This window comes from Petaurus breviceps, unplaced genomic scaffold, assembly GCF_028583685.1.
Source record: "Petaurus breviceps papuanus isolate PSGF00001 unplaced genomic scaffold, PetGlider_PUasm1.0 90535, whole genome shotgun sequence".
In the NCBI taxonomy this organism is placed as follows: domain Eukaryota; kingdom Metazoa; phylum Chordata; class Mammalia; order Diprotodontia; family Petauridae; genus Petaurus; species Petaurus breviceps.
Window position 1 is genome coordinate 3,712,927 of NW_027187270.1, and position 25,927 is coordinate 3,738,853.

Consider the following 25,927-nt stretch of genomic DNA (forward strand, 5'->3'; position numbering starts at 1 on the left):
GAAAAAATGAGCTGAGGACTGCTTGCCTTGGGATCCTCTCCCCCAGGACAGCCAAGGCCAAAAAGAAGTGATGAACTGCTTTTTAGAGGATTATGGCCAAAAATGAAACAGGAAAGTCCAAAAGAATGGCTAAAATAAGGCCTGGGGCATTTTCCTGGAATTTATACATCCAGCTCTCCATGACAGTAAATAACTAACAGCTCAATATGTGGAGTTGATGCCACTATCCCAACCAACAAGCCTGTGTTAAGTGCTAGGGACACAGATCCATGTATAATGTTCACAGGCTTGAGGATGTGTGTGCTGAGCGTAGGCACAGGCCTCCAGTAATCTGCCATTCTGGACTCATCACCAACTTCTTAGTTTAGAAACCATGAACACGAAAGGCTTTTTGTTTCGACATCTGCCAACTCCCCCTCTCCCTTTTCCAGAGCTAAGATGTCACACTTTTCCACACATTTTGCTAACTGCTAAGTTCTCACATGAGCCTGTCATACATCCCCAGCTAGCCCAAAGCTGGAAAGCAATTGGACTAACTGCCTAAGGATGGACACTATGCTTTGGAGAAAGCTGGGTAACAAAACCAACCCCCCACCAGGATTTACACCCCCCCCCAGTCTCTTACTAAGGATGTCTTCTATCTCTGTTATTCAAATGCAAATCAGAAGCAAATATACCACATCTTGGAAGAAGGGGGATGATATATGCAGGGTCTTGCTGAGGAAAAAGAATGAGCCTGATTCTCTGACAGTGATGTTCACAGAAACCAAAGGAGGCCAGGCTTGAGAGGTAATAGGGAATGCTAATACTTGGAAGAGATATAAAGGATGGAATATTAGCACTAGAAGGAGCCTTAGAGAGGGGATCATCAGGTCTCTCTCAGGATAAGGAGGGGAAGTGATATGTCCAGAGATATGCAACCAGTGGAACATCAAAACCAGGTCTCTTGGTTGCTAACCCAATACTGTCTCTACCCCCGTCCCCTTTTCTAGCACCCAATGGATCACCCCATGTCTCTAAGTGTCAGTAGTAATCCCTACTGGTTGCTTCAGGAACAGCATTGCTGAAAAAAGTCTCCATTTGGGGGGTTTAGAGGATTCCCAGGTCTTTCCTCTTAAGGTGGCATGCAGTTGTAAGGGGCTGATCAGAGCAAAGTAACCTTGCAAATGCAGCCATGGAATAGATACAGAGGAACTCAGAGGGTTCCAGGGCCCTTGCATTCCACAATTATTGCTCTAGATACAGGAGCTCTTGGTCTTCTCAGCTCCCCTGCTCCTCCATCATCAGCATAAGTTGAGCTGGAAGGACCTCCAAAGCCTGTCCCCAAAAAGCAATCCGCTCTACAACATCCACCACATGCGATGACCAAGACTTAGCGAACTGAATCAGTACTTACATCCAGGCATACTCCAGTCATGCCAGAATCCTGTTCAAAGAAAGAAATGGGTTTTGACATGACTTGTTCTTGAGAAACCTGAGTTTGCTCCTAGCAATCACTACCTTCCTTTCTAGGCACTTCATATCCTGTCTCACTTTGGTAGCAAGGACCTTGTTTAGGGTACTTGGTGGATGTTCTTTTTTAATGGCGATAATGAGGGATGGATGCTTGAAACCACCATTTCACGTAAGCTGCAAGAAACTCAATTCATAACAAAATCTGCTGGGAGTCATCTGAATGAAAGAACAACTGTACTGCTTTCAACCAACTTTAATTGTATTTTAATTTCCTCACCAAAGAAAAATTCATTATATAAAAATATAAGCAATGTTCCACTAGCTCACATCAATGCTTCATCCCACCTAATATCCTGTAACAGGGGCACCAAGGGACATTTTGTGGCGGGGGGGGGGTACAGATGCCTTCCATAGCATCAACCTTAAACATCCTGGGCTTCCCTGAATGACCTCCATTACCACCTTCCTATAATGTCTCATCAAGGCATCAATCTGACCCTGGGTTCTTGAAGGTTATACCATAAAAGTGTGAGCTCTGGAAGGTCCTCGGCAAGCTAGAAAGGCTTCAAATCTAGTTCTGGAGACAAGTTGTCTGTCATCTAAGGACCAATATAGCTAGGTTCAGGAAGAAGGCTCATCCTTACCAGATCACCAGAGAGCTGGCCCCCAAGTAATAAACCTTCCTAAGCCTGTTTCTACTTTGTGCCTGCTCTGTAAAGTAAGACTACTTTTTATTTATCCTAAATCTACCTAGAATGTGTTTCACAGAATTTCTGCTAGGTCTTATATTTCAGGAATTAGAGATGAAGGATTTCACAAATAAGTCTGAGTTTCTCTTCTACCCCCACCCTCCATGAATTTACAAGTGTCAATCATATCTAGGGTGACCATACACCTTGGATTTTCTGGGACAAGAAATTCTATTTCAAGAATAGAAAATGTGCTTTAATGAAGCTGTCTCTGCAAAAGGAATTTTCTTTGCCAGACCATGTGTTCCAATTTTTGGTTCAGAAAATATGGTCACAATAGTCATACTTTCTGTTGCAGTTCAGATATAGCTATTTGCTATGCAGGAAACACCCATGGTGGCCAGGAGCTCTCTACAGGGGAAGGTCATTCAGAGAAATCAAGAGATCAAGGTCGGCATCCCACACATGGCTTTTGAGGACTTTGAAGCTTTGTTCATACTCAGACCTTATTCAAGAGTAAGTTTCTTTGAACTCAAGCCTGATCTGAGACCACTCCCCACTCCCCCACCTCCAGCCTGTTTTCTCTGCCTATAAAATGGAGAATATACTTGAGTTGTTATATGAGTGCTTTAAAAACCTTAGAATGCTATGAAAATGTGAATTATTTTCCTGACTACTGTGGGTGAGCCACGGTTCTGGTTCCTGAACACACATCTAACCTAGAGACTTCACACTCACTATGTGTGGCCATGACCAGGAGACTATCTGAGCAGACCCTGGTAGCTCTTCATGAGCCACTTCTTGCTTGTGGCCCCTCTCCCTGAGCTAGACCAGCAGTACCCCTGATTTCTCATACCTGTCCCTGGCTCCCCATTCACACCTAGACACCTCGGTCTGTCTTTCTTAGATAAGACTGAACTCCATGCAAGAAGAACATAGGTCTGAGTTGGAAAGGACCTTATAGGTCACCTAATCCACCTTTCTCCTTTAAAGAGGAGGGAGGTATGACCCAGAGAGAGGAGATCAATTGGGGTTCAAAGTCTCTCAGATGGAAAGTAGTAAAGGTGGGATTCAAACTCAGATCCTCTGACTCAGAACTTGCCTAGCATGCCATGACAGGGCTGAGAACTGACCCCACCAGACCCTTTTCACTGGCCTTGTCTGAATCTTTCCAGCTCCCACTCTTTTTTGGGGGCCATGTAGAAGAAGACTATCACAACTCCTTTTCCCATAGTACTTTAAAATTCACAAAGGATTTTCTCCCCAACTCTGGGGAGGTAAAGAGCGCAAGAATTGTTATCCCCAGGAAACAAAGAGATTAAGGTGACATGCCCAAAGTCCAAAAGTTAGTATTAGAACAGGATTCAAAATCAGGTCAAACTTGACTCAAAAGTAATTTTCTTCACAGATCATGTGCCCTAATTCTGGTTAAAAAAAATATGGTCCCTGGGATGATCTGGTCCAGCACTACTCAGCCACTGTTGTTTCCTGAGCCTCATCCTTTTTCTCATTCTGTCTTTAGTGAGGACTGGAACTGTGTGGCTACAGCAGCCAGGGGGCCAGAGCAAAGGAAATAGTCCACAGTGATGAGCAGATCCCTCTCCCAGATCATAATTAGCTCAGAGTCCGTGGTTCTGTAGGCACAGCTTGGCTAGCTCTTCCTTAAATGCATTAGCTTGCCACCCCTGCCCACACTGCAGCTCATCTGCTGCCTTTCTGCCCACTCGTATGAGTTCCTTTATTCTTATGGCTTATTTCCATGGGCATATATCTACCCAGAAGAAGCTAGCATAATCTGCAGACTTGGAGACTACATGATGTGACTCCCCTCCACCCCCAAAAGAATTTCTAAAAATGTTAAATGAGGTACACACAGAGAGAGAGATAGTGTTAAGAGATCTCCGTCCAAAGACAGGCATGTTTCTCTTTATCATGTGTTCCATTCCCAATAAAAAGCATTCATAATGGAGCGCACTTAAGCAGGAAGAGGCCTTAGTGATCATCTCATCTAGTCCAATTCTCTCCTTTTCAAAAGTAGGAAACTGAGGGCCACCTAGGGTCACACACCTAGTTAAGTGACAAAGCTGGAACTGGAAGCCAGGTCTTCAGCCTCTAATGCTGGTGTTCTTTCTAGGACGCCGCTAGGCTTCAGCACCAATTCAGACTCACTCTACTTCATCTCCATTTTATGCCCTGGCCACAGAGGGCTTGTCTTTTGTATGAGGAGAGTCGTTAACTAAAAATACGTTTGTGAGGGGGACAAATGTTACAAATTCATTTCAGAATTGCTACTGTCTGTCATCGAACTCACAGCTTTGGAATTTCCCAATAAATTACCACAGAAATTCAAAGATGAAACTGCCACCAACAGCACTCCTTAAGTAGTCCTAAGGACCAACTCAAGGGAGAACAATTATTGCCAAGGACCTAGAAGGTTGCAGCTCTTTGCTCATTCCAAGAAAGATTATTTCCTCTTCAGTGAGCTTTATTAAGAGGCCTCTCAGCAACCCTTTCAGTTGTCTCTCCCTCCATATAATATATAATAATAACATATGTAATATAGTAATGGCACTCCAGACTTTGCTTCCTCCCATGCCCAACCAGTGGCCTCTGCAACTCCAGAATCTGCCTCCAAGTGATGGGGAATTCACTACCCTCTGAGACAGAGCCATCTAAAGGGCTTAGAAAGACCTCAGAGGGACTCCATGGAGAGGCTTTCTCTCTGGAATTATCTGAGCATGATGTTGCTTTTAAATGCTATAGAACATCTGGCATCCAATACTTGGGTCAAAGGAAACCCACAATATTTTGGAAAGAGCACAGGATCAAGAAGCAGAGGACCCAGGTTCCACCCAAGCTCTGCCACTTACCTTGACCTTGGCTCATTCTCACCTTTCTGGTCTTTGGTTTCCGGATCAGACTTTATCTCTGAGGTCTTTTCTAGCTCTAAATCCTATGGTCCTGTCAAGTAAGCCATGTTCAATCGGCTATTATGAGCTCATCCCCCAAAATCTAATTTGGGGTTTCTTGCTGAGAACTCCCCATGATCCAGCAGAAAAGACTTCTAGATCTGGGATCGGAAGATCTAGGCTCAATTGCTACCTGGGTGACCAAGGACAAGACACTTTCCCTCTCTGGGGCTCAGTTTCCTCATCTGTAAAATGAGGCTGGTGTACCAGATGGTCTCGCTAAAGCCCCTTCCATCTCTAGTTGGACAATACTATGATCTGTGGTATAGACAGACTGATGGGTTTCTTGAGGGCAAATCCCAAGTAATTACAGTAAGTGACAATTCAGTCTAGGGCTGCAGAGCCAAAGGGGAGCCAAGAGTTGACACAATTCACAGGGTGTTTTAAGCCAAGGGGAGGGGAGGGGGTGAGGATGAGAGAATTTGTATCACTTGGAGAATTCTGTCTGATTCAATCCAGGATCTATGAGACTAAATCTGACTAGCTAGGGGGACATAATAAGGAGAGAGTATCATGTGGAACATGGCTTGTTTCCAAAAGCTCCCAAGATGGGAAAAGCCACAGAACTGAGGAGTCAGGGAGACTCCAGGGTCCAGCATGAAATGAATTTATAAATAGCCCCAGAGTGGATACATCATACATCATCTTCTCTACTCCCCTGTCCCCATTTTACAGATGGGAAAACTAAGATACGGCAAAGGGAAGTGACTTGCTCAATAGCTAATTAGTTGATGTATCAATTCTTGACAGTACTGATCATAAGGCATTAAAGGGTGCACATTCATCTTTCCCCCTAACTGTAAGAAGCTCAGCACTATGACACCCACAGCCTGAAGAGCGATGGAGACTGTGTCCATAACTCTAGCTCTGCCTCATCTGCACTGCCCACCCTCTTCTACCCTGAATAGGGAGGACGGGTGGCTTCCCTTATTCCATCTCCTTTCCAGCTACACTATAAGTCAATAAAGGCAATTCAGGGATCCTGTATCCAGTGTGACTGTGGGCCCCTGACAGTGGATGGGAAATAATAGCCAGACATGGGGACAAGAAAGAGACCGAGATCTACCTTGCCAGCCTACAGATGTCTATGCAGCTCTGGGTTCCCTAAGCCCCTGTATCACCATTGCCTTCTAGCCTAAGGGATGTTTTCTATCTTGTGACAGCTCCTCATTGGAAGCACAATAAAAAGGAAGAGAAAAAAGCTGACCCATGGCATATAATGTTGTTTGGAAATCTGGCCAGCTTGGCCCAGTGCAGAGAGGCAATGTGGCCCAACTCCCCCACTGCTCTGAAGTCATCTGAAACCCTTCACAGTTAAGCAGGAAAATGAACAAGTCCCCAGTAGCCAGGAAAGCCCAGCTCTCAGGCTTCCAATCCATCAACAAGTAGGCATTGAAAGCCTACTGTGTGCAGGCACTGTGGGGAAGACAAAGAACAATCAGATTCCAACCCTGCCTTCTCTCCTTCAAGAGCTTACAATCTATTAGTGCAGACAAAACAAACACACTTGTGGAATCAGGGCTATAACATCCCACAGGACACCATCTAGTCCTCTGACAAAGAGAAACTAATGCCTGGAACAGTAAGTGACTTGTCCAAGGTCACACAGCCAGTTAGTGGAAAAGCTGGTCCTGAGCACCCTGGTCTCCAACCTCCTAGCAGACTGCTCTTTGTACGCCATATAAAACCCAGGTGAAAACAATTAGACATCACACTAAGTGGAGCAAGAGGAGGTCAGGGTGGGGCAACAGAAAGAGAGAAAATGAACACAGAAGCTTCCAAACGATGCAATGCATCTGCAGCAGGAGCTACTGAGCCTCTCTTCTTCTCCCCCCCACCCATTCCCTTACACCGATGCTCCACACCCTCTATTGCTCACCCACTTGAGCCCTGTTTTCCAGCAAAATACAGTGAGCTTTAAGAGACCTAGTCACCTCCAATGAAACTGCCTGGGTATCTGTGGTCAGGGTCCTTTGGCCAGGGTCAGCAGCAAGCTGGCAAGATGCCCAACCAGAGCATTTCATTGCACTGCAGCAAAAGACAGCAGAGGAACGAGCCAAGTGATCGAAGGCAGCACCCAGGGGCTCTCCAGAGGTGTGCTGCCCAGTGGCACTCTGCCCTGCTCTCCTCCCCCCACATCTAACTGCAGCAACCCTCATGGGAGTGCCTCTGCTAGACCTTTTTGTTCCCCAAGAGACTAGATTCTCAGCCCTCCCTGCTTCCACTCTCAGGCCCAGAGTGGATCTCAAAAACTCTCCCCCACCAAAATCTGGGTGCTTAGTACCCCCAGCATTCCCTAGGGGCCAGCTAGGGCTGCTCTTTCCGTCCTGCAGCCATACTCCATTACCTAGGCTCTGGACCGTCAGTCAGGAGAGCCTGGAGTGCAGCCCAGACTTCTTTCCCCCTCCTGCTCAAATACCAACGTGGTACCAGCCAAAAACTGGGGTCCACCCTTGATTCACAGTTAGTCCTGATTTCCAACCCTTCTAGGACCTCCATCCTGGAGCGTTGAGTGAGAGGGAGATGGAGCGCAGGATATGAAGGGCTACTCTGAGACTGGACCTGGAATCTGGGTGGATACATGCCACTAGGAAACATGCCTCTCCTCACCTCACTTCCCCAAGAATTCAACCCATGGAGATGGACTGAGGACCAATATCTCAACCCCCCGTTGGGAAGGGCTCCCATCCTCCCATCCTTCCTCTCTGGAAAGAGGGAAAAACAGAAAGCGAAGTGTGTCCATCCCTGAAAGGGGCAAAGCCGAGCCAATTTCCCCTTAACGAAAAGGCCCGGCTATCAGGGGGGCCAAGGAAACCCCAAGTTTCTATAAAGACTGCATTGTCCGTTTGACTTGGGGGGACCACGACCCTGCACACACGGATCGGGACCCCCAACCTCATTCCTTCCAGCCCAGGCTTTGGCCAGAGGAAGAGGAGGGGGTGCCGAAGCCCTCATCGCCCAACCCCACCCCCGGCCAGGTCCGGGGAGGGAGCTGCCACAGCCCGGGTCGGTGTCCCCTCCCGCCTCCCCTTTACCTCTGTGGAGACCCGGGTGTCGCACTGGGACTCCGGAGCGCAGGCTGGTGCAGCAGAGGCTGCGGCGGCCGCCAGACCAGGGGCTCCCTGTGCCTGGCCAGAGATGGACTAGGACGCGGAGGAGGAGCAGGAGGAGGCGGCGCCTGGGAGGGGAACCGGGATGCAGATGCAGCTGTCGCTGCCCCAGCACGCTCCACTCCCCCCTCCCCGAGCCCTCCGCAGTGCTACCCCGGCGCATGCGCTCTGCGCACTGACTTGGCGGCCACGCTCCGGACGGACGGCCGGCCGGCCGGCCGGCCGGCCCTCTATGTCACTCCGCGCCCCCCCCCCGCCCCCTCCGGCTTCGGCCACTGGAGGCACTGCCCGCAAACGCCAGTCCGCACCGGGCTTCTCCGCTGCCCGTTCTGGGCAGGGCGGTGCAGGAACGTGACCCTCTCCACATGCAAGGCTGCAAGGCTGGGCAGGAGAGGCGGCCCGCGTAAGTATTCCGGGGGAGAGCGTGAGGTGCCCGCGGCCTGGGGAGCAGCCGCAGCACCGGCCTCCCTCCGCCCCCGCTCCGAGACCTGGCTGCACGCGGGTCCCGGGAGACTTTGGGCTTCTGCCGTCAAGTAGTCCCGGCGGTGTGACGAGCGTGGCCGCGGCTCCAGCCCCTGGCGCCCAGCCGGGCTCTGCCAGTCCACCCCCTGCAGGTGGCGGGCATTTTCGAAGGCCTCTTCTGGCTCCCCTGACAAGGACCTAGCCTGTGTCTCTGCTTGGTCTTCGAGGCTTTACCCAGGCCCGGCCTCTCCTCTCACAGGTTTCTCTCTGAGCTCCCCCCTCAGGCATCAGACCTTTCCCAGGCCTCCCCCTCTCTCCAAACAGGGTCCTAGCCCACTTCTCCCCCCTCAGTTCTCCAGGCTCTCCCACCTCTCCCCTCCCACAGTTCAACCAGGTTTCCCACCTCAGGCCTCAGGAGCCACTCCCACCACAAGTCTCTGTCAGATTATTCTCCCTCAGGCTTGGGGCCTACCCTAAGGCCTGGTGCCTCTCGGCATCACAGGAGCCTAACACGTTTTCCTGCTTAGTCTTCGAGGTTGTTCCAAGGCCTGGGCCACTCCCCTCACGAGTCTCTGTCAGGTTTCCCTAGTCAGGTTTCCCTAATCAGGCCTCAGGCCTTTCCCAAGACCTCTTGGTTCTTCCCTAACAGGGTCCTAGCCCATTTCCCCTCCCTCACTCCTCCAGGCTTTTCCCAAGGCCTCAAGCCTCTCCCCTCACAAGGTGGGGGAAGGGGGGAGGTTTCTCCCCTCAGGCCTCTGGCCTTTTCCCAGGCTTTGTGCCATCTCCCATCAGGATTCTAGCAGCTTGCCTGGCCTCAGACTCGGAGGCTATTCCCTGGCCTCTCCCTCACAGGTTTCTAGGTCGCCAACCCTCAGGTCTTCAGCCTTCTTATAGGCCTTGCACCTCTACCCTCTTGGAGTTTTCCCCTTGTCAGGCCTCCTTGGTCCTAGGGCATTCTAGTAGGTTTTCTCCTTTCAGGCCTCCCACCTCCTTTGAGGCCTGGAGCTTCTCTCCTCACAGAGTTCTAACAGATTTCCCTCCCTCAGGATTCTTTCATCCCAGGCCTCTCACCTCTCCCTTCACAGGTTTTAGTAGGTTCCCCCCCCCCCAGCCTCCCCCATCCCAGGTCTTGTGCCTCTATATGGTTCTTGTACCATTCCCCTCCTCAAGACTCCTGCATCTCCCCTCACAGTGTTTCAGCAGGTCTCCAACCCTCAGGCCTGGTCCCTACTCCCAGGCCTCTCTCATTTCAGAGGTTTCCAGCTGGTCTAGTGACTCCCTCTGGGGCTTAGAGCCTCCCTCTTGTGCCTTAGGCCTCTACCCTCCTGGAGTTCTGACAGGTCTCCTGCTCAGGCCTCTTGCCTCCCTCTGTTCCTTTTCCTTCTCCTCTCACAGGCTCTCAGTTGGCTTCACACCTCATCTCAGGCTTCATTGCTCTCAGGCCTCTGGCCTTAACCCTTCCAGTGATTAGCAGGATTTGCCAGCAAACAGCCTCCCACATGGCAGAACCTACACCCCTTAAGGCTTGTTGAAATTTGAGGTAACTTTCACAACCAGGCTTTCATGGAAGCACATGCCAGTTGGTCTGAGCCTTCCATCTCAGACTTTGTACACTGAAATAGGATGAAAATTGCAACTGCAAGCTTCTTCTGCCCACCTCTGGGATCTGTACACCTTAGTGTGGCACAGAAACATTGCCCATTTAGGTTTGGCAGGAAGTAGGGGCTGCTTGGCCTTGGCCTTCTCAGCCATCTGGTCCCATGAGGCTTTGTGGGAGTTGGGCCTTTCTCTCATCTGAATTAGTGGTGCTTGTGACCAAGTGACCAATTGATCTCTGACCTCAGACCTAACCTTATCCCTCCCCCTTGGTGGGATTTTGGGCTTTGGGCTTCTAGAACCTCAGGGGCTTTACAGGAACAGGAACCAGTTGGCCTGCCCCTTCTCCATCATACCCTCTGAGGCTAGGCAGCAATTGGGGTACTTCCTGGTGTGCTTGGTGCCCCACCGAAGAAGCCAGCTGTATTCCCACCTCTGGGATCTGTACACCTTAGTGTGGCACAGAAACATTGCCCATTTAGGTTTGGCAGGAATTGGGATTATCTGGCTTTCCTCCTCTGAATATTCCCTGGGCTTGGGGCCTGACAGGATTTGCCTTCCCTTTCTTTGATGGGAGTTGGAGCTGTCTGGTCTCACTCAGTCTCTTAGTCCTGGGTTGAGGTTTTGGGCCCTGGACCTATCCCTGTCTAGGTCTGAGAGGGTTACGCTGGAGGCAGACTTATTTATCCCTGTTCTATTCAGGTCCCCACTTAGTAGGTGAAGCCTCAGGCCAGCCTCTCCAAATTCCAAGCAAAGGGAGTGGGGGTTCAGAACAGCAAGATGTCCAAAGGTTAGGAAAGCCTGTCCCTGATTTTGTTACAAGTCAACAACATCTCTCCCCAGGTGATAGAAAGGCAGGAAACCTATTTGATCCTGTTATAGTAAAATCTTGATCTGGCTAGGTCAGAGAGGCTCCAGGCCTACTGGCCTCAGCTCCTTACCAAAGTGGGAAGACAGGCAAGGTGGACCAAATAGGAACCTGAATAATCTGAAGGCTGGCTGCTTCCTGCTCCTGTATGGATCAGAGGTTCACAGAACCTCTCCTCTCCATTCTCCTCCTGTCAGACCCCTCCCTACCAGAGGTACCCCAACATTCCCCAAGAATCACAGAGCTCTAACTCAGAGAAGCTGGAGGGCAACCGCCCCCCACTCTCATCAGACGCTCCTGCCTGCCTGCCACCAGGAGGTCCCAATCCATATTGTCCCAAGTCTGGTGAAAACAGGAGACAGACTCCTGACAAGCCTCAAGGAATGAGATGTCCCAGAGATGGATGTCAAACAGCCACAAAGCTGCCCAAACTAAAGGGGTGATGGCCCACTTCTTCCCTAAGACCTTCCAGCCACACCAAGTAGCAGGCCCTAGGCTGACCTGGTGGGAGAAACAGGAAACCAAGGGGCCCTAACTTCCAGACAACCTAAAGGGGCTATGTTCCCCACACACCACTCATGCTCCCAACCCCACTAGATCCCCAAGGCCCCAGCCAGGCACCCACCTGAACTCCTACCAAAAAAAAGGTGAGGCACAGGCAGGGGTGCAAGAAGCCTGAGACCACTTGGCATGTGTTTTTGTCATCCAAAGTCAGAGAGACTAGGATGGGCCCCAACTCCCATCAAATCACAAGGGGGATATCCCACTGCTCCCATCATTCTCTTTGGCCCACCAAGTAGTTGCAGCCTACCTGCTGGATTTTTCCCACCCAAGAGAGTGGGGAACAATAGGGGGTTCCAGGGTCCTGGGATAGCTGGCCCTGTTCCTGGCACACCTCTCACCTGAAGGGCCTATGTGCCCCTCTAGTGCCCTGACAATACTGCTCCACCTAATTGCATGAACTCCTCCCAAATCCGCAGTGGGGAGAGTTGGCACAGCTCAGGGATACCAGAAGGGGAGGACATTGGACTGAGTTTCCTGTTCTGAGATGTCAGCAAGTTGGGAAGCCTGCAGGCTCCAACTCCTATTAAATGTGAAAAGGGATACCTTTCACGTAATCTGAAGGGGCTAAGTCCCCTAACATCCCTTCAGTCTCCCAAACCTACTACTAGGGTGACCAGTATGAACACAGAATTCCTGCCAAAAATGGAAGGGTGTGGAGTGGACATGTAGCTAGGGATGCCACAGCACAGGGAGGCAATTGGGTACCATTGGGAAGTCTATGAAAGCCCCCAATCCCACCAAACCTAAAGGGAATATCCTCCAGCTCCCATGATTCCCATTGGCCCAATAGGTAGTTGCCACCTGTCCTGTCTGCCGGATTTTCCACCAAAAATTGAGAGGAAACAGCAAGGGAGCCCAGAGGCCTGAAGCCATTCTGCCCTGGTTCCAGTCCCCTGAGGTATGAGAGGCCATGAGGCAGAGGGATCTAACTCCCAGTAAAACTGAAAGGGGACAATCCCCTATGCCCAGCATTTCCCTTGGCCCAATAAGTAGTTCTGTCTTACCTGCTGGACATCCCACCGAAATTGGCAGGACAAAAAAGGAGATCCCAGAAGCACTAGGACATCTAGCCCCTGTTCCTTGGACACCTCTCAGCAAACCTGAAGTCCTGCCCTCCCAACACCAGTCAGCCTCACTTCCCAGTAGATCCCTGGGACTCTGGACCAGCCTGGCTTGGGGACCTCTACCCAAAAGGGGAAGGGGTGGTTGGGTATGAAGCAAGAGTACCAGAGTGGAGAAGACATTGGGCTGAGTTTCCTTTTACTACAGATCAGGAAGTTGAGAAGTCTGCAGGCTCTAACTCACATCAAACAAGATGAGGAACAGCCTTCTGCGTCCATCATTCCTCTTGGTCCAACTGAGAGTTGTGTCCTTTCTGCTAGATTTCCCTCAAAAACTGGTGGGACACAACAAGGCATCCCAGAGGTCCCAGGACACCTGGCCCCTATTCCTGGAACACCTCTTGCTTTACCTGCAGGGGCTATGTCTCTCAATTTCCTTCCAGTCTCTCAAATCCACTAAGTCCTTTATGCCACTGGCCAGCGTCACTGCATGAACTCTTGCCAACAAAGGGAGAGGGTGTTATGGACACATATCAGGATGTCCCAGAGTGGGGAGGCCTCTTGGTGAACTTTCCTGTTCCTAGTGGTCAAAGAGTTGAAAAGCCTGAAGGCCCTACCTCCCATCAAACCTTAGGAGGGATGTTCCCCTTTTCCCATCATTTCCCTTGGTCCAATAGGGAGGCATGTCCTAAAGGCCAGATCTGACAGACTAATGGAACCCAGCAGGGGGTCCCAGTGGTTTGAGGCAGCTTCTCCCTTTCTTTACCCAGGGTTTAGAGGCACCAGAAGGCAGAGGGTCTCATATGTCCATCATAAATGAAGGGGGCACTTTCCCTGAATCCCATTGTTATCCTTGGTACCTATGAAATACCTGTCAATTTACTGCCAAAATGTCTCCAGACAGAGCAGGGGGTCCAAGAAGCCCCAGGACAACTGATTCCTGGAAACTTTTTACCTAATATGATGGGGCTGTGTCTCCCAATTTCTGTTCGGGAGGAGATCCTCTTGAGTCCATTATTTCTCTTGGCCCACTAGATAGTTAGCACCTGAGTGCCAATTTCCCACCAGAAGTGAAGGGATTACAGCAGGGGGTCCCAGAGATGAGGCTACTTTGCACATCTTCCTCTAGTCTGAGGTCAGATTGGTCAGTTTGGGCCCCAACTTCCATCAGAAATGAAGTGGGGATATCTTTCTACTCCCGTCATTCACCTTGGTCCATTAGGTGGCTGCTGCCTGCCTGGCTTCCCACCAAAAGTGGAGAGGACAGAGCAGAGAGGCCCGAGGCCATTCTGAAGGTTGCTGGGAGTTATTCTCATCGTTTCTGTTGGCCCAATAGATAGTTCTGCCCTACTTGCTGGATGTCCTGCCAGAAAGTGGCCACAGTATAGCTGGCCCCTATTCCTAGGATACCCTGCAAAACCTGAGGCAGAACAGTGCCCCCCCCAGCCCTGGCCCACCTGAATAGAGAAAAGAGTGGGCATAGCAGGAGTCCCAGAGGGGGGAGGCCAGTTAACAGAAAATCCTGTTATTAGAGGTCAGAGAGATGGTAAGCCTGCTGGCCCCATCTCCCATAAAACTGCTCCAATCATTTCCATTGGCCAGATAGGTATTTGTGCCCCATAAGTCAGATTTCCCACAAAAAGGCATGGGACACAGCAGGATGTCCTAATGATCCTGGGATAGCAGACTCCTGTTCCTTGAACATCTTTCACCAAACCTGAAGGGGAAAAGTTCCCCCAAAACCAGTCAGGCTCTGATCGACACTAGATCTCTGGTACACCTGGCCAGCTTGCCTTTGGAACCTCCTGCCAAAATGAGAAGGGGTGATGTGGCAGACAGGATGGGGTTCCAGAGGCAGGAAGTAAAGGTACAATTTCCTGTTACTAGAGGTCAGACAGTGGGGAAGCAAGTAGACCCCAAATGCCATCAAATTGGAAGGGGGATGTCCCCCAATCCCATCATTTCTTTCAGACTATTAGATAAATGCCACCTGAATGCCCTATTTCTGGCCAAAAAGTGGCAGGTCACAGCAGGGGGTCCTTGAGGCCACTTGGCTCTTGTTCCTGTCACAGGAGGAATGAGTGGGCAGGGCAAGGCCCAATTCCCATCAAATCTAAAGAGGAATAGCCTGCTGTTCCCATCATTCCCCTTGGGCCAGTCAGTTGTGTACTATAGGCACATTCCCTACCAAACTGGGCTGGATATAGCAGGTAGTCCCAGATGACCCAGGACATATCACTCTGTTCCTGAGACAACTTTCTCTTAACCTGAAGGACTTTTATCCCCCAATATCTCTTCAGTCTTCCAACCCCAAGTGGTCCCTGACACCACTGACCAGCCTAACTGCATGAACTCCCACCAAAAGGACAAGTGAAAGAGGCCAGGGGTGGGGAACCCACAGCCTCGAGGTGACATGACCCTCTAGGTCCTCAAGTGCAGCCTTTTGAATGAATCCAAACTTCACAGAATAAATCCTTTTATTAAGGTGATTTGTTCTGCGAAGTTTGGATTCAGTTAAAGGGCTAGACTTGAGGACCTAGAGGGCCACATGTGGCCTTGAGGCCACAGGTTCCCCACTCAGGCTAGAAGCATAGAGCAGGAGGTCCCAGTGGCATGAAGCCATCCCACCCTTGCTCTTATCCCAGAGGTCAGAGAGGCCAGAAGCAGGAGGATCTTAAATTCTATAATATCTAAAGCAGGACATCCCCCTTTCTCCTGTCATTTTCTTTGGCCTATTAGGAACTTGCAGCCCACCTGCCCAATTTCCTGTGGGAAAAAAGTGTCACTGGAAAGCATGGGATCAAAAAGGCTCCAGGACAAATGGCTCCTGTTCCAGGGACACCTCCCCCCCCCATTTATTTATTTATTTTTAGTTTTCAACATTCATTTCCACAAGATTTTGAGTTACAAATTTTCTCCCGGTCTTTCCCCTATCCCCACCCCAAAATAGCAAGCCCACTGAATACCCCTTCCTCCAATCTGTTCTCACCTATATCCTCCCCAATCACCCCCCTAACTTTCTAGCAGGGCAAGATGGACCTCTATACCCCAGTGCCTGTACATCTTATTTCCCAGTTGCATGTAAAAAACAATTTTTCTAACATTTGTTTTTAAAACTTTGATTTCCAGATTCTTTCCCTTCTTCCCTCCTCACCCACCCCCACTGTGGGGGGAGACATCCAATTAAATATAGGTTGTATATTATAGTTATGCAAACCGTTTCCACAGTAGTTATATTGTGAAAGACTATATTTCCCTCCATCCTATCCTGCCCCTCACTTATTCTGTTTTCTACTTTGACCCTGTCCCTTTTCAAAAGTGTTTGGTTCTAACTATCCTCTCCCCCAATTTGCCCTCCCTTCTATCACCCCCCCCTCCTATCCCCTACCCCCTAGTTTCCTGTAGGGTAAGATACCCAGTTGAGTGTGTATGTTATTCCCTCCTTAAGCCAAATTCAATGAGAGTAAGGTTGACCCATTCCCTTTCACCTTCCTGATCTTCCCCTCCATTGTAACAGTTTTCTCTTGCCTCTTTTATATGAGATAATTTACCCTAATCTATCTCTCCCTTTCTACTTCTCCCAATATATTCCTCTCTCACCTCTTAATTTTATTTTTTAGATATCATCCCTTCCTATTCAACTGATCCTGTGCCCTCTGTCTATGTATACATATACACACATATACACATTCTCATATGTATTTATACACCCATATGCCCTGCTATATATACATATATATGTATGTATACATATATACACCCACATATATATTCCCTTCAACTATCCTTATATTGAGAAAAGTCTTATGAGTTACAATTATTGTTTTTCCGTGTAGGAATGTAAATAGTTCAATTTTAATTTAAAGTTCCTTATGATTTCTTTGTTTACTTTCTCATGCTTCTTTTGCTTCTTGTATTTGAAAGTCAAATTTTCTGTTCAGCTCTGGTTTTTTCATCAAGAATTCTTGAAAGTCCTCTATTTCATTGAATGACCATATTTCCCCCTGAAACATGATACTCAGTTTTACTGGGTAGGTGATTCTTGGTTTTAGTCCTAACTCCTTTGACCTCTGGAATATCATATTCCAAGCCTTTTGATCCCTTAATGTAGAAGCTGCTAGATCTTGTGTTATCCTGATTGGGTTTCTACAATACTCAAATTCTTTCTTCCCCACTGCTTGTAATATTTGCTCCTTGATCTGGGAACTCTGGAATTTGGCTATAATATTCCTAGGAATTTTCTTTTGGGGATCTTTTTCAAGAGGTGATCAATGAATCCTTTCCATTTCTATTTTGCCCTCTGGTTCTAGGATATCAGGGCAATTTTCCTTGAGAATTTCTTGAAAGACGGTGTCTAGGCTCTTTTTCTGATCATGGCTTTCAGGTAGTCCAATAATTTTTAAATTATCTCTCCTGGATCTGTTTTCCAGGTAGGTGGCTTTTCCAATGAGATCATTCACATTGCCTTCTATTCTTTCATTTGTTTGCATCTGTTTTATAGTATCTTCATTTCCCATAAAGTCATTAGCTTCTGTTTGCTCCAATCTAATTTTTTTTTGTCTTTTGGAGGGCATTGGAGTTAAGTAACTTGCCCAAGGTTACACGGCTAGGTTTTGTGTGTGTGTGTTAAGTGTCTGAGGTCGGATCTGAACTCAGGTCCTCCTGAGTCCAGGGCCAGCACTTTACTCACTGCGCCACCTAGCCACCCTTCTCCAATCTAATTTTGAAGGAATGATTCTCTTCAGTGAGCTTTTGAAATTCCTTTTCCCTCTGGCCAATTCGGCTTTTTAAGGCATTCTTCTCCTCATTGGCTTTTTGGGCCTCTTTTGCCATCCGAGTTAGTCTGTTTTTTAAGGTGTGATTTTCTTCAGTCAGGTTGCTGACTCTCTTTTCATGATTTTGTTGCATCGTTCTCATTTCTCTTCCAAATTTTTCCTCTACTTCTCTTACTTGATTTTCAAAATCCTTCTTGAGCTCTTCCATGGCCTATAACCAGTTCATATCTTTCTTTTTTTTAAGCAATTGGGGTTAAGTAACTTGCTCAAGGTTACACGGCCAGTTATTTCTGGGTGTGGTGCTAAGTATATGAGCCCAGATTTGATCTCCAGGTCATCCTGACACTGGAGCCGGTGGTCTTACTCACTGAGCCACCTGGCCACCCCTAAGCAATTGGGGTTAAGTAACTTGCTCAAGGTTACACGGCCAGGTGTTTCTGGGTGGGTGCTAAGTGTCTGAGCCCAGATTCGATCTGGTCATCCAGTTGGTCATCCCAACACTGGAGCCGGTGCTCTTACTCGCTGTGCTACCTGGCCGCCCCTCATATCTTTCTTGGAAGCTTTTGATGTAGGAGTTTGACTTTGTTGTCTTCTTCTGGTTCCATGTTTTGATCCTTTTTGTCCCCCCAAAAATATTCTATGGTCTGATTGTGGTACCTCTGTTTGCTCATCTTGCCAGCCAATTACTTGACTTTTGAGCTCTTTGCCATGGTAGAACTCTGCTTCCAGAGTTGAGAGAGCAGTGTCCCAAATTGCTGAGATTTTCACAGTTGTTGTCAGAGCTATGAGGAGGGTGCCCTCTCTACAGGCACCACAAACTCTGGCACATTGGCCACACACCCCAGGACCACCACCCAAGACTGCAATCCAGATCCAAGCAGGTGAAAGCAAAAGCAATTACCCTCTGAATGGTAGCTTGGTCCCCCTATAATCTGCAGGCCAGGAGCTCCGAAAGCAGCCATTTGGCAACAGCTGCAGCCTCTGCACCACCACCACCTCTTGCTCTCATGGCAAGGGGCAGACCGCACTCTTCAGTCACCCAGTTCCAAAAGAGTTCTCTACTGACTTTTTTACTTTCTCTTTTGCATTTATGGGTTGAGAAGTCTGGAAACCACCACAGCTGCCAGTCATTCACTCTCCTGAAGTCTGCTCCAGCCAGTCATGGCCATGAGTCTGGGCCAGCATGGCTCACTCGGGACTGCACTTGGCTCCCATCCAGGTGTGATAGACCCCTCCTGTCAGCCTTCCAGGCTGCCTTCAGCAGGAGATTTGTTTCTCTCTGTCACTTTGTGGGTTCTGTAGCTGTAAAATTTGTTTAGAGTCATTTTTTACAGGTATTGGAGGTGGTTGGAGCAGGAGTTCTAGCAAGTTCCTGCTTTTACTCCGCCATCTTGGCTCCACCCCCCTCCAGGACACTTTTCACCTGACCTGAAGGGGCCATGTCCCTCATCGTTCCCTCAGTTTCCCATACCCACAAGGTCCTTGTCACCACTGACCAGTTTGACTGTATGAACTCCTGCCAACAAAGGGAGGAGGTGGGCCAGACCCATAGCAGAGGGTCCCAGAGAGGGAGGCCATTTGGTAGAGTTTCCTATTACCAGATGTCAGAGAGTTGGGAAGCCTTGGAGGCCCCAACTCCCATCAAATCTTAAGAGGGATGTCCCCGTTTCCCCATCATTTCACTTGGTTCAATAGAGAGTTGTATCCTAAAAGTCAGATTTCCCACCAAAATGGGTGGGGCACAGCAGGAGGTCCCAGAGAGGGGAGACCGTTTGATGGAGTTTCCTCTCACTAGAAGTTAGAGAGCTGGGAAGCCATCAGGCCACACTCCCATCAAATCTGAAAGGGGATATTGCTCTGATACCACCATTCCCTTTAACCCATTAGGTAGTTGCCACCTACCTGCCAAACTAAAAAGGGGCAGGCACAGTAGGGGGTCTCAAAGGATGAGACCCCACTGGAGTATTGAGAGGCCAAAGGGAGATCCAACTCCCATGAAATATGAAGTGTGATATTCTCCTTCTCCCATCACTCCCCTTGAACCAATCCATAACTGTGTCTCACATGCTGGATTTCCTTCTAAAAAGGGTGGGACAGAGCAAGCCTAAGGCCACTTGGCCCCTGTTCCTGGGACAGCTTTTAGATAACCTAAGGTAAAATAGCACCCCACCCTGGGTCAGGCTCTGATTCCCACTGCATCTGTGGGAACTCTGGCCAGCTTTCCTTAGGAATGTCCCACCAAACAGGGGCAAGGTGGGGCACAGGACAAAGAGTACAGGCTGGAGGAAGCCATCGGGACAGCTGCCTGTCAGAGAGTGGGGAAGCCTTCAGGCTCTGACTCCCATCAAACTTGAAGGAGGATATTCCCCTGAGACCATCATTCCCTTTGGCCACATGCCTGCCTGACTACAAAGGGGAAGGTACAGTATGGAGCCTCAAAGGCCTGAAACCACTGCGACCTTGTCCCTTTCACTGGAAGATGGAGAGGCCAAAGGGAAACCCAACTCCCATCAAAGTTTATGGATGTTCTCCTGCTCTCATCATTCCCCTTGACCATCCTCCTGGATGTCCCACCAAGATGGGTGAGGATAGCAGGTGCTCTCAGAGGCCCCAGGACAGCTGGCCTCTGTTCCCCTGCACAGAACTCAGTAAACTTAAAGGGGCAAGCCCCACCCCGAAACCAATCCATTGCCATTCCAGATTAGATCCTTGGTACCTTTGGCCAATCTGCCTGCAGGAACTCTAGTCAAAATTGGGTGGGTACACTGCAGGTGGTCCTTGAATCCAGAGTCCATTCCCCACCCCCTTTCCCTTCTCCAAGTCAAAGGTCAAAAGACAGAAAGGCCAAACTGCCATCAAGTCTGTAGGGTAATATCCCTCTGCTCCCATCATTCCCCTTGGCCCACTGGGTATGTTACATATTCCATTTCCTGCCTAAATGTGCACAGCAGGGGGTCCCAGAGGCCCCAGGACAGCTAGTCACTGTTCCTGGGAACACCTCTCGTCTAATCTGAAGGGGCTGTGTCCCCCACCTTCCCTTCATTCTCCCATCATCTCTATGTCCCTGACACCACTGACCAGCTTGACTACTCAAATTCCTGCCCAACGTGGGGGGGGGGAGGGATGAGGAGGAAGTATGGAACTCACTGATTTTGTAGGTCACTTTCCCTCAGTTCCCTGCCCTGGAGGTCAGAGAGGCCCCAACTTCTCTTGTTCCTGAATGGGGATATTCCCTGTTGTCCCGTCATTTTCCTTGGGCCAGTTGGTACCTGTGGATGACCTGCTTGATTTCCTGTTGATATGCCAACCAGACACAGCAAAGGCACCCGGCCCCTGGCCCCTGGGACACCTCTCACTGAACATGGAAAGTCTATGTCCCCCATCTTCCCTTCAGTCTCCCAACTGACTATGACATCTCTGACTTCCAAGCCAGCCTGACTGCATGAACTCCCACCAAAAAAAGAAGTCAGGCAGGTGGACACACGGGAGTGGGTACAGAGGCCATTTTTTTCCCTGGTACTTTCCCACAGGCAAAGAAGTCCAGAAGGTGGAGGGACACAATTTTCATCAGACCTATAGTGTATATTCCCATTTTTCTTGTCCTAGCAGGAACCTGGGACCTGCCTGCTTATTTTTCCTGCCAGAATTGGTGGGGATACAGCAGAGGCCCAGGACAAGGGGCCTGTTCATGGGATACCTCTTACCTCACCTGAGGGCCATGTCCCTTCAGTTTCCCGGCACCACTAGGTCCTTGTCACCACTGGCCAGTTTGACTGTATGAACTGCTGCAAACAGAGGGAGGTGATGGGGGGGGTAGACTCAGCAGGGGGGTCCCCCTCCCAGAGAGGGGAGGCTATTTGGTAGAATTTCCTCTCACTAGAGGTCAGAATTGGGAATCCATCAGGCCCTACTCCCATCAGATCTGAAGAGGGATGTCCCCCTATCCCATCACATTCCCTTTGGCCCACTAGGTAGCTGTCACTGGCCCACCCAACTAAAAAGAGGCAGGTACAGTAAAGGGTCCCAAAGGCCTGAGACCACTGCAGCCTTGTTCTTTCTACTGGAAGTTGGAGAAGCCAAGGGAAGACTCAATTCCCATCAAACACAATATGCTACGTTCTCCTGCCCTCATCATTTCCCTCGGTCACTAGGTAATTGTGTCCTACCTGCTAGATATCCCACCAAAATAGCAGGGGCACAGCATGGGGTCCCAGAGGCCTCAGGACAATTGGTCCCTCTTCCAATGACACCTCTTACCTAACTTGAAGGGTCTTATGCCCCCTTGATTCTTTCAACTCTTCAGGTGTTCCCTGACACCACTGCCCAGCCTGATTGTGCCAATTCCCACCAGAAAGGGGAAGGGAAGGGTCAGGCACACAGTTTGGGGGTCCCAGAGGCATCAGGTTATTTTGTCCCTGGAGGTTCCTTTTCCTGGAAGTCAGGCCAGAAAACCAAAGGGCTTAACTTACATCACTCCAGAACAAGGATATTCCCCTTTGTTCCATTATTTCCCTCTGCTCAACTAGCATTTCTGCCCTACTTGCTGCATGCCCCATCAGAATGACAAGAGTACAGCAGAGTCCCCAGGACAACTCGCCCCTGTTCTCCTGGACAAAACTCCACAAACTTAAAGGGGCAAAGACTCCTCCTCTGCCCAACACCAGTCTGTCTCTATTCCAGACTAGATCCCTGGGACTCTTGGCCAACTTACCTGTAGAAACTTCAGCCAAAATGGGGGGGGGGGGTTTGGCACACAGCAGGGGATCCATTTCCCCCCATTCCTTTCTCCAAGTCAGAGAAGTCAAAAGGTGAAGGGACCCAAAACCCATCAAGCCTAGAGGGTGATATACTTCTGCTCCCAGCATTCCCCTTGGTCAACTAGTCAGTTGTGTCCTACCTGCACCATTCCCCGCCCAAATGGCAGGGACACATCAGGGGGTCCCAGAGACCTCAGGACAGGCCTCTGTTCCTGGGCCATCTCTCACCCACCCTGAAGGGCCTATGTCTCCCACCTTCCCTTCAGTCTTTGATACCCACTAGGTAGTCAACACCATTGACCACCATTGGAATCATGAATTCCCTCCAGAAACAGAAAGGGGGGGGGGGTGTCACACAGTTAGGGGCCCTGAGTCCAGAAGGCAGAGGGTCTCAATTCCCATTATTCCTAAAGAAGATATTCCCTTTCTTCTCACCATTTTCCTTGGCCTGCTACACACCTGGATTCCACCTGCCTCATTTCCTGCTAAATGCCACCAGGCACAGTAGGGAGTTTCAGAGTTCCCAGGACACCCTCTCTCCCTGGGTAACCTTTCACCTAACCTGAGGGGGCTATGTCCCCCACCTTCATTTCACTCTCCCATACCCACTAGGGTCCTTGACATCACTAGTCAGTGTCAGTTTCCCAAAAAGTGGTGGGTTGGGGGTAGACACATTGCAGGCAGTCCCAGAGTAGGGAGGCCATTTGTAGAGTTTCCTATTACTGGATATCAGAGAGTTGGGAAGCCCTAACTCCCATCAAACCTAAAGGGAGGCTATTACCCCTGTCACATCATGTTCTTGGGTCCTCTGGGTACTTAATGTGTTACCTGCCTGATTTCCTGTCAAAAGTGGAGGGGACATAGCAAGAGGGTCTCAGAGACCTGAGGCCATTTCTTCCTGTTCCTTTCTTCAAGGCAGAGAGGGGAAAAAGCAGTGGCCCAAGTCTCATCAAGCCTGAAGGGGCATATCTTCCTACTCTCGTCATTCCCCTTGGCCCAGCAGGTAGTTGCCATCTGCCTCTCTGGTTTTCCACTGAAAGTGGGACACAATAGATTTCTTTGGAGATCAGAGAGGCCAGAAGTGGAGGGATTCAACTTCCATCATACCTCAAGGGGGATATTCTCCTTCATTCCATCAGTTTCCTTGGCCTACCAGGTAGGTACCTGCTTCCTACTCACCCAATTTCATCCCAGAATGTCACTGAACACAGCAGGAGTTATCAGAGGCTCCAGGACAGCTCCCCCTGTTCCTGGAACACCTTTCACTTCACCTGAAAGGGCTATGTCCCCTGTGTGTCTCCCACACCCACTAAGTCCTTGTCACCACTGACTAGTTTGACTCTATGAATTCCTGCCCACAAAGGGATGACATAGCATGGGGTCCCAGAGAGGGGAGGCCATTTGGTATAGTTTCCTCTCACTAGAGGTCAGAGAGTTGAGAAGCCATCAGGCCCTACTCCCATCAAATCTGAAGGGGGATGTCTCCCTACCCCATCACATTTCCTTTGGTCCACCTAGTAGTGGTGCTGCTAAATCTCCTGCCATAAGGGGTAGGACATAATAGGGGTTGCCAGGGGCCCTGGGACAGCTGGCCCCTGTTCCTGGAACACCTTTCACCTCACCTGAAGAGTCAATATCCCCCATCTTTCCCTCAGTCTCCCATACCCACAAGGTCCTTGTCACAACTAACCAATTTTACTGCCAACAAAGGGAGGGGGTGGGGTAGACCCATAGTAGGGAGTCTCAGAGAGGGGAGGCAGTTTGTGGATTTCAAACCTTAAAAGGGATGTCTCCCTGTTCCCATCATTCCCCTTGGCCCACTACATAGTTGCCACCTGTCTGCTTGGTTTCCCACCAAAAGTTCTGGGGACACAGCAGGAGGTCCCAGAGACTTGATGCCATTCTACACTGTTTGTGTCCCTGGATGTCTGTGAGGCAGAATGAACCCAACATCCATCAAACCTGAAGGGGGATAGCGCCCTGATCCCATCATTCCCCTTGGCCCAAGAGGAACTTGTGTCTGTCCTACAGACCAGATTTCCCACCAAAAGGTGGACACTGCAGAGGGTCCCAATTGCCCTGGGATAGCTGGTCCCTGTTCCTGGGACACCTCTTACTGAACCTGAAGGGCCAGAGTCCCCCCCCCAGTCTGGGTGAGCACCCATCCACACCAGAGCTCTGGGACCTCCAAAAATTAGGAGTGATATGGGTACACAGCAGGGGGTGCCACAGTCAGGAGAGGCCTTTGCATGCAGTTTCCTATTACTAAGACATCACAGAGTTGGGAAGCAAGCAGTCCTAAATGCCCATCACACCTGAAGGGAGGCTCTGCCTCCCCCTTGTCTCAACATGTCCTTTGGTCCTGAGGGTACTTGTGTGTTACCTGCCTGATTTCTTGTTAAAAGTGGAGGGGACACATCAGGGGGTCTCAGAGACCTGAGGCCATTTATCCCTGTTCCTTTCTTCAAGGCAGAGCAGCCCAAGTCCCATCAAGCCTGAAGGGGCATATTCCCCTACTCCCTTGGTCATTCCCCTTGGGCCACTAGGTAGTTGTGTATTTACTGCTCAATCTCCCAACAAAATGAATGAAGCATGGCAGGGAGTCCCAGAAGCCCCAGGACACTTCTCACTTAACCTGAAGGGCCTATGTCCCCCAAATTCCCTTTGGCACACCCATCACAGTGGGTCACTGACCAGCCTGACTACAAGAACTCTTGCCAAAATGTGGAGGGAGAGTGTGTGGGCACACAGCAGAGTGTCCAGGGTGGGGAGCTGCAGTTTCCTGTTACTAGTGGTTATAGAATTGAGATGCCATCAGGTCCCAACTCCAATCATACCTGAAGGGGATACCTGTCTTCTCCCATAATTCCCCTTGGCCCACTAGGTTGTTGCTATCTGACTGCTGGATTTCCCTCCAATAGTGGAAGAGATACAGCAAGGGGTGCAGAGGCCTGAGGACAGCTGGTCCCTCATTCTGTCACCAGAGACAGGAGAAGTAGGAAGCCTCCAGGCCTTAACTCCCATCAAACCTGAAGGAGCTGTGTCTCCCCTCCCTCCCATCAGGAGCCCAACTCCCCAAGGTCACCAAGCCTCTGACCAATCTGCTTGCTCAACTCCCACTAAAAGAAGGGGTTTCCAGAGGCAGACTATTTGGCCAAGGATCCTGTTACCAGAGGTCAGAGAGATGGGAATTCAGCAAGCCCAAACTCCTATCAAACACGAAGGGGAGTAACCTCCTTCTGCTATCAATTCCCTTGGCCCACCACGTAGCTGAAAACTGCCTGCTGGATTTCCCACCCAAAGTGGAGGGGACAAAACAAGGGGGCAGAGGCCAGTTGGCACTGGTTCCTGGACTTTCATCAAATCTGAAGGGGCAAATTTTCCCCAAACCAGACCAGAATCCTATCCCCACTTGGTCCCAGGGACCCCTGGTCAGCTTGCCTACTTGAATTCTTACCAAAAGGGGTAGAGTATATACATCAGGGGATCCCTGAGGCTGGAGGACAGCTGACCCATCACATTTGAAAGAGCAATCTCCCCAACCCAGTCAGCCTCCAAGTCACACTAGATCACAGATGCTCCTGGTTAGCCTGCCTTCTGTAACTCCAGTCAACATGGGTG

General features: G+C 49.8%; 1 protein-coding gene across 1 annotated transcript in view; it reads right to left on the reverse strand.

Annotated features, from left to right (window-relative positions):
* Nucleotides 1-25,927, reverse strand: part of LOC138142147 (actin-binding protein WASF3-like) — a 177,831-nt gene that overhangs the window by 138,363 nt on the left and 13,541 nt on the right. The gene's annotated exons all lie outside the window — the stretch shown is intronic.